The sequence below is a fragment of the Lathyrus oleraceus genome, chromosome 1 (genome assembly GCF_024323335.1).
Source record: "Lathyrus oleraceus cultivar Zhongwan6 chromosome 1, CAAS_Psat_ZW6_1.0, whole genome shotgun sequence".
In the NCBI taxonomy this organism is placed as follows: Eukaryota; Viridiplantae; Streptophyta; class Magnoliopsida; order Fabales; family Fabaceae; genus Lathyrus; species Lathyrus oleraceus.
Window position 1 is genome coordinate 148855668 of NC_066579.1, and position 8851 is coordinate 148864518.

The following is an 8851-nucleotide window of genomic DNA, read 5'->3' on the forward strand; positions in this document are numbered from 1 at the left end:
CCTCCCTCAATATCACGGTAAAAGATGTTTTAGATATTTCACATTGCTAAAACCACAAAAACGATGACAATTCTTCATTCAAAATTATAACTTCCTCCAACATATTGTACATTATAGTTACGAGCATTGCTCATAAAACATGTGAGTTTTGTTATATGAAGTTCCCTTAATTTCCTTATACTCATTCCACCATTCTATATAGCTACTCTCACTTAAGAAAATCTTTGGTGACACTGCATATTCTATAAGCAATCCATAAAAATAATTCTCAAACTCAATCAATTTTCTTATTGCATCTTCCTTTTCAATGACACTAGATTTCACATCCCTCAATTGTTTGCATGAAATTAGAGCATCTTCAACATGTGTCCAAAAGCAAGAATCGAGAGTTAAAATTGATTCCACATCATCTCTAGTTACATTTTGTGAACCATTTGTGGTAGAATTTGTTGTTGCTTCTTCCTCAAGCCAACCCTCCAATTGTTTGTAGTGACTAGATATTGCTTTAGTCACATAGTCTTTACCACCTTTGAGATAGTATTGAGAAATATCTAATGGTTCAACCATTCTCCTATAAGTTGTTCCACCATAGAGCCAGCGAGTACGAAGCGACACCTCTTCTTTCTGTGGTTTAATAAATGGTTTTTGGACCATTTCTTTCCAATAAAATGTGAGGCTTTTATGGTTTAAAACAACATCTTGGTCACATTTTAACTTCATTCTCTTGTAGCTATCATTGTATCCTAAATTTCCATCTTTCGAATCCTTCTTGTACCATTCGAGATCAACCATGTCTTTCTTCACTATATTCAATTTTTAGAATGGATCAAATTTATCCCTCTTTTGAAAAATAAATTTTTTCTCTAAGACCTCCATCTTTTCTACCAAAGTAGTGATATCAATGTCTTGTTTTTGCCGCTGAAAAATCAATTTAAGTGAGAGAGATCAATAAAAAATGTCCATACCAAAGAAAAATTACTTATACAATAATTATAATAGGATTAACTTATAAAGCAAATTAATTCAAGAACTATTCCTTTTAGATCAGACGCATATACTTTTTTGTTTATATTTAAGCTCAGATTAGGATGCGACATGATTTGAAGAAATTGTAAATCGTCACAACCTGAGTCGCAATATCATAGTTTTTACGTGTATATGACTTGAATACAAATGTGATCGAGACTCCATTTGAACGTAAATCTCCATCATGTAAGTATTATGAAACAATTAAAGTTATAATTTCAAACATTGTGTAACAATTAATGAGTTACCTGCATATGTGGAGACAATCCTAATGCCAACAACTGCAAGCTAATACACGCAAGTAGTGGATCAGAATAACTCATGTCTTGATTTCGATTTATTATGTCCTTGCAAATTGTTTTTCGATAAATACTTTCAACAATGTTTTCATATCTATAGAATCAAACACTTGATTTCGATCATGGACTAAAATCTCAAGAATTATCAAAACAGAATCAGAATTCTCAAAACAAGTAGAATATGAATGATAACATATAAGGAATGTTCCGAATGGCACATAAGAACTAGTATGATCTTGGACAAACTTCCTTGGAAGTCAATCATTGCAAAAAACAATGTGCAAAAAGCAAGAATTCTATGTACAACTTTGTGATTTGGCTTGTTTTAATATTTTGTCACCAATTAAGAGAGTACCAAATGTGATGCAAATAGGTTTTTTGTTTTTCGAATCAATGCTTTCTAATAGTAATAAAGTGAAGAGTGAAGCAATTGATCCTCCAAGAGCAACTCCGGTAATTATCAACTTAGAGGAGCTAATAACCCGCATTAGAGTATGGATAAACACCTTAATTAAGCATTTATCAAATAAATATTTCACTTAAAGATCAAATTATGAAAATCAAATTATTGAACTCAAATGGTTAATAAATTTCACTTAAAGATAAATCATTCAGAAAAACTCAAATTCAAAAAAGAAAAAGATATACCTCAAATTTCAAATGATCAAGTATCCGATGATTTTTACAGATAAATACTTGTCACATTATGCAAAAATATTTTCAGAAATCATTATATGAAAATCAAGTTATTAAATTCAAATGATTAATAAATTTTAGTTAAAGACGATTCATTCATAAAAACACAAATTCAAAAAAAAAAAAAAGATGTACCACCGATTTCAAGTGATCAAACATATCATGATTTTCATAAAAGAGTGAAACAAGAGTGATGTTAAGAGAAATGTTTTTACTAGACAAAAACTCAAAATTAAGGGAATTATTTTCCTTGAGTTTAGTAAATGAAACCAATTCTGATCCAAGAATGAAAGAATCTAAAGGGTTAGCTTCAAATGCTATGATTGTAACATCAGTGTTTGGTTCTTTATAAAGTTTCCATGATAGTCCAACACCAACATTTGAAGCAATATCTACATTACGAGATTTGATAATGTTCCATGATTTTCGAAGAAGATTAGAACTTGTGACAAAAGATGCAAGTTCAATTCCATTGCTAAATCTACAAACACACAAAATATTAATTCAAAAATTAAATATACTCATAAAGTAATACTTCTTCATATACGTGCATATGCATTTTTTTCCATGCAAAAATAAGCAAAATAAAAGAAAGATAAAAGAAAAGAAAAATGAGAAGGAGGAATTAATATACAGTTGAGATTGGACCATTGTGGTAGAGAAAAAGCAAGTTGAAGAATTTGAAGGTTGTGAATTGTGAAGAAATTGAAAGAGTTGATATATAAATAGTGAGTGAAAAGTCTCTTTGGAAGAGACAAAGGAAACTCATAGGAAAAGTGAAGGAAATATATAGTTAAATTGGGAGAGGGAAAATGTCTCAAAAATTAATGGCAACTACTTTGATAGAAAGCTGATGCCCCCTCTAAAACACTCCAGCTGAAAATAAGTTTTACATAACATATGGAGTATAAAATAACCCATACGTTTTTTATTACACATTGCTTTAGAAAAAAATATTTATACAAGATTATAAGTTATTTTACAATGTTATTTTTTTGTTATAGATTTAAATATTTATTTTTTTAAATTTATTTTAATTCTTTTAATTTATTTTTCACATATTATTAATAAAAAAAATTATAATAATTTATATATTTTTTTAATACTAGATTCATTATATTTTTTTAATATTCGTAGAATTGTTAAAATGATTTATAATTAAAAAAAACTATTAATTTTGTTTAAAATAATATCAATTAGCGAAAGTAATGTTATTAAACGAACTATCAATATCTAGGATAGATTTTGTTAACCACCAGTAAAAAGTTGTTTTGTGACAATTTAAAATTATTATTCAAATTCAAAAATATTTTTTCGGATGCAACTTATACATACCAGTCCAGTTGTGTTTTAGAAAAGTCTAACCAAAATGGAAGTTTAGTGTTGAGGTTTAGAACGTATTTCATGTGTTGTAATTGGTTACCATCCGAGTGTAACAGGTTACAATTAGAGCTGACATGCATTCCGGTAGTAGAAAAATGAAGTTTTTGTAGGGGTAACCGATTATTAGAAATGATGTAATCAATTATCATTGAGGTTGAGTTAATTTGTTTTAATTTTAGTGTCAAGTGTAACCGGTTATCTGTTTTGGCGTAACCGGTTACAACCCCGAGTTTTTGTATTTTCTGCTATTGTACTTGGTCATTTCACATTCCAATCATTGTGTAACTTGTATATAAGTGTGTAGGATGCACTTTCACCCTAGTTAATGAAATTTCTCTCTCTCTCTCTCTCTCTCTCTCTCTCTCTCTCTCTCTCTCTCTCTCTCTCTCTCTCTCTCTCTCTCTCTCTCTCTCTCTCTCCCTCTCTATCTATCTATCTATCTATCTATCTATCTATCTATCTATCTATCTAGCTATCTATCTATCTATCTATCTATCTATTCTCATCTTTCATTCTCCACATACCAAATTTACTCATTCAAAGTGTAAGACCCCAATTTTGACCCTAAGATCCCTCGTGATATCTCATCATATACATTAGCTTTGGGATCACACATTGGCATTTTCCTCACCCCTCATTCATTGGGATAGCATTGGGAGAGGTCACCAAGCACTTTGGATTGTATCATAATTTGTTTTTCATTATTTACTAACCAAAATACCAAAAATATGTCTATGTATAACTTTGTTTCTTTTGTAGGTAGTGTGTATACTCACCTATGCTCTATCAAGCTCATATCTAGGGTTTGAGACCCTCAATGCAAGGAGTTCAACCAAGGGATGGTTTACAACGACTCTAGACATCATATATGGATCCCCATGGTCTTCACATATCATTTTGATCAAGAAATCATCAAGAGTTTGAAGCTCGTTTGCCTTGGAAACCCTAATTCATCTGGGTATCTTGTGTGACTTCCTTAACAAGCCTCTTCAACATTTGATCAAATAGTTCAAGGGATACTTCATGTTACATCATCTTTCACATATATGATCCTCCATGAGTCCCAAAAGTCAAGAGAATATCAAGCTAGCAAGATGGTTCATGGTGGTTGACCAAAGAAAGTCAACTTGTCAAAACTGGAGTTCCCTAGACTCTATCTCCTACACGTTTTTTCATATGAAAATTAATCCAAGAGAAAAGTTACTCAAAATGACATTCTAAACAACTTTCATGTTTAAGTCAAGATCTAATTTTGCTTGGAAGGTCATTTTTTATGTTGAAAGAGTATAGGTCATTTTGTTTGAACCCTTGTTTGAAGATCAACTTCCCAAGACCATAACTTGCTCATTTTTTATAAGATGAAAGCCATTAAAATTCCATGATCAAATTCAAGAATGTCTACTTTAACTTTTATGTTGTTAGGAAGTTCAAATTCAACTTGAAAATGCATGTGCCAAGAGGAAAAATTATAGGTCACTTTGGACCATTACCATTGAACAAGTGATTTTCCTCAACTTCTAAAATGCACAACTCCTTCATGCCAAATCCAAACGAGGCCAAATTGTTTACCAAATTGAAGAGGTTTGAAAGAGATACAACTTTGATAAAGGAACGTTTTCCATTTGAAGTCCTTAGCAAAAGTTATTCAAGGTGGAAGAAGTGAACATTTGACTTGGTACTTAGAAAATTTTCAAACATGTTTGATTTTCCAAACTTCCACCTCAAAATGAATCATGATCCAAGATTTAAATGAAAAAGTTTTAAACATTAAAGTTGTTCTCCTTGATCTCACCTTTCCAAAAAATCCAAGATCATCTCATTTGGCCAAAGAACGAAGGACTTGCGCATGGGTGCAATGTGAGATACCATTTGGATGATTTTCACTTCCATATTTCAAACACAAATGCATGGCCACATGACATGGTTTCAGCATGATTCTCACTCATTTTTGGGCCTGAATACATCACTTGATGGGCCTATCATACGCCCATGGAAGCATACAAGGTGAAGTGCTAAAATTGGCAAAATTCGGAAGTGTGTGGAAATGAATCTCATGACTTATAAATACAACCCTCATTGCTCAGAATTAAGGATCTCATGCCCAAGCTTTGAACCTGCAATCCAAACCCTCACCATTAAAGGATAATCTTGGAGGTTTTCATTTGAAAATCAAGCTTCAAATCTCATTCTGTCTTGAGATTGAAACTCCAAGAGTCCAGGACATTTTATGATCTTAATCACTTTCTACAAGCTTCTGAAACAAAGTCAAGCACAATTGGAATCAAGATCAAGCAAGGTTGAAGCTCCCTCGAAGGTAATTTTTCAGATTTTTCATCTCTTCGATTCTCCCTCAATTCTTCACTATTCTTTGTGATTTTTGGTTGGCTGCAGTCCTACCAATGTAGGCAAGAAAATTGAGTTGCTTTTAGGCCAAATCGAAGCAACTCAGTTCATGATCCTCAAAATTCAAATCCCTGTATCTTTTTATATACTTGGAATTGGAAAAAATTGAGGTCAGATTCGAGCTCCTACGCATTTTTTCTTTGTAATCCATGTCCTTGTTTTTTATTTTAGTGATGGTTGATGGTGGACCAGTCCGGTGAGGTCCACTGGAGAAGAAGACCGAAGCCCTAGCTCCGGTGGTGTGTTGTCACGCCTCTCAGTCATCAGATCCATTCAATTTGTTTTAATCTTAGTCTTTGGTTTTAAATACCAAGTTTGCAACGTGTTGACTGTAGTGCATCATGGAACACGTGCGCTTGGCCATAAGATCTGCCACCTCAATTAACGAGGGAGATCTGATGACCCTTATTTTTTGTATTTTCTGATTTTTTTTTCATTTAATCCACTTATTTTGATTAATTCATATTAATTTCACTTTTAATCCAAAAAATATGGGACTTTCACCAAAAATCTTTAAATATTTTCCTCTTTCATTTTCTGAATTAAAATTATTTTTGGATTAATTTTGATATTTTTCATGAATTAATTATTTTTGTGCATATTTTTAATTGTTTAAAAATACTTCTGACTTTTCAAAAATCATAAAAAAAATTGTCTAAGGTCCTTTGACCTTTTTTGACCTAGGATAGATCTCTTAGCCATTTATTTGGTGTTTTGAAGAGATTTTAGGTTTTGACCAAATTAAATTGAATTTAAATACATTTTTTATTTGATTTTTAATTGGTTAATTGTATAGAATTATGTTGAGCTATTTTTATTGACTTGTGATGTTTGAATATGTGTTTGGGCCTTGGTCAAGGTTGATTTGACTTTTGTTGAGTTAAAATCATTGGATTTAGGGGATTGATGAAATGTACATTTCATCTCCCAAAATGAATGAATGATTTTAATTTGATAAAATTCCTCGCATGACCAATTTGTGTTTCTCTCATCTCCCCTCCCTCTTCATCTTCAGTCTCATTCTTTCCAATCTCTTTCATTGACTTATGAAGTCTCAATATCCTAAGGCTGATTGGTTCATCAATGAATTTGTGTCAGATGAACCAATACAAGTATGGATGAGATATGCCCCTCCTTTGATCTCTTTCCTTTTAGTATGTGGTATGTTTTTGAAGTTTGGTTCATTATACCAAATCTCTAACATGCATTAGCACTTAAATTTTTATTGCCCAACCTCAGATAGTTGTGACTTCTACATAAGTCCAATTACGATTGCTTAACATAGAGCTAAATTTGACCCTAAAGGCATATCATTCTAGTAAATGAGATTGTAAGTCTCCCATCTTTTATGGTATTGTATGGAAACTTAGCCTTTTTTCCTTCCTTTGGAAGATGTCTTGGTTCAAGGATCCATGCTTGTGAATAGATGGTTGAGTATTCTCCGAAGAATGACTTAATCAATAAAAAAGCAAAACTTCAATAACATTTAATTAACTTTGACTAACACTAACTATTATTCACTTTGCCTTACTTTCAAGTCATTTACTTTGTGCAATTTAATTTCAAGTCATTTACCATTCATTGCCATTTTCATATCATTTAACTTGTTTATGTTTATGTCATTTTCACATTGCTCATTTGAGCCATATATTGTGATTGTATATATTTGTTTGTGTATTTTGTTTGTGTTTGTGGTCTTAGGACCTTAAAATACTTAATAAACAACAAAAACCCTAGAAAATGTTTGTGTGGACTGTTGGGTTTGATCTGAGCTTTTGGACTTAGAATTCGGCAACATTCCATATGCAATAGGGACTTGGTCAATGCCAACATTTCTGAGACCAGGTTATTGTGATTGAAACTTCCATCTGATGCAAGTACTGGGATCCACTTGAATTCATCTTCTACATGGTCTTGATGCAACTGCTATTTTGATCTCATGCCTAATGCTTTATTCTGAGTTAACTAAGGAGTATTTCATCTGATACATGAGAAGACAAAGGAGACTGTTAGTTATGGATTTGCTTGCTTGGAAGTGGCTAGCTTTATTTGATGCCTTACTCTTCATATTATTAATTGCTTGCTGATCGTTGCTTGATTCAAAGTCCAAAGGGAAAGTGGGTTTTCTATATGACATACTTGTCTGTTGGATTGCATTTCATTGGTCAGATCTTTTCAACTCTTAACTTTTAATTTTATACTTAGGATTAGTCTCTTAATCTCCTCCCACTTCTTAAATTTCAAAATCTCTCCCTCTTTTCAAAAACTTTCTTTGCTTGTGATTTTAAAACATAGACTTTATTGCAAATTAGAAACTTTGGCCTTATGCCATTGCATTTTAAAACTCTTTTCTTAATCAAAACTTGTAAATAAACTTAACAATATTGACTTAAAATTTCAAAAGACAAAAAGAACTAACACCCATTCAAACTTTTGGGCCATTTGTGCCTCTTTTAACTTAATTTTTTTATTAAAAGCAACCCACTCATTTTGAAATTGTTACCACAAACTACGAGGTTTTGATCCCTCATTTTTATATTGGAACGTAGGCACAAGTCCGAAGGTCTTGTCAAACACAAAAATATAATTAATGAATTATTTCCTCATCCCCACACTCTATTTGTTTCAAACATCTTTTATACCAAAAACACATACACACGTAAAAAAAGGGCTCCCTAGGAGTATCTAGGACACTTTGGGTGCTAACACCTTCCCTCTGTGTAACCAACCCCCTTACCTGTAATCTCTGGCATTTTATTAGTTTTGATTTGAAAACCTCTTATCTTTGGGTTTTGTTCATACTTTTCCCTTTTCCTTTGGAAACAATAAAAGCGCGGTGGTGACTCTGGTTTTATTGACGTTAAGCTTATCCATAGCTTAATGGTCATGAATTTACCGCTACATCAAGTTTCACCAACTTTGTGGTTGCTTGTTCTAACATTTGACATTAAGAGTCTGATTCAAATCTACGAACACCTTGTGTGCAACATGAATTCAATTTCCAATGAAAGAATCCCTACAAATTTACCCATTATTGATGCGAA

At 32.1% G+C, this 8851-nt stretch overlaps 1 pseudogene; it reads right to left on the bottom strand.

The window, feature by feature from the left end:
• Positions 1 to 74: 74 nt before the first annotated feature.
• Positions 75 to 2672, bottom strand: LOC127096396 (senescence-associated carboxylesterase 101-like; annotated as a pseudogene).
• Positions 2673 to 8851: the final 6179 nt, after the last annotated feature.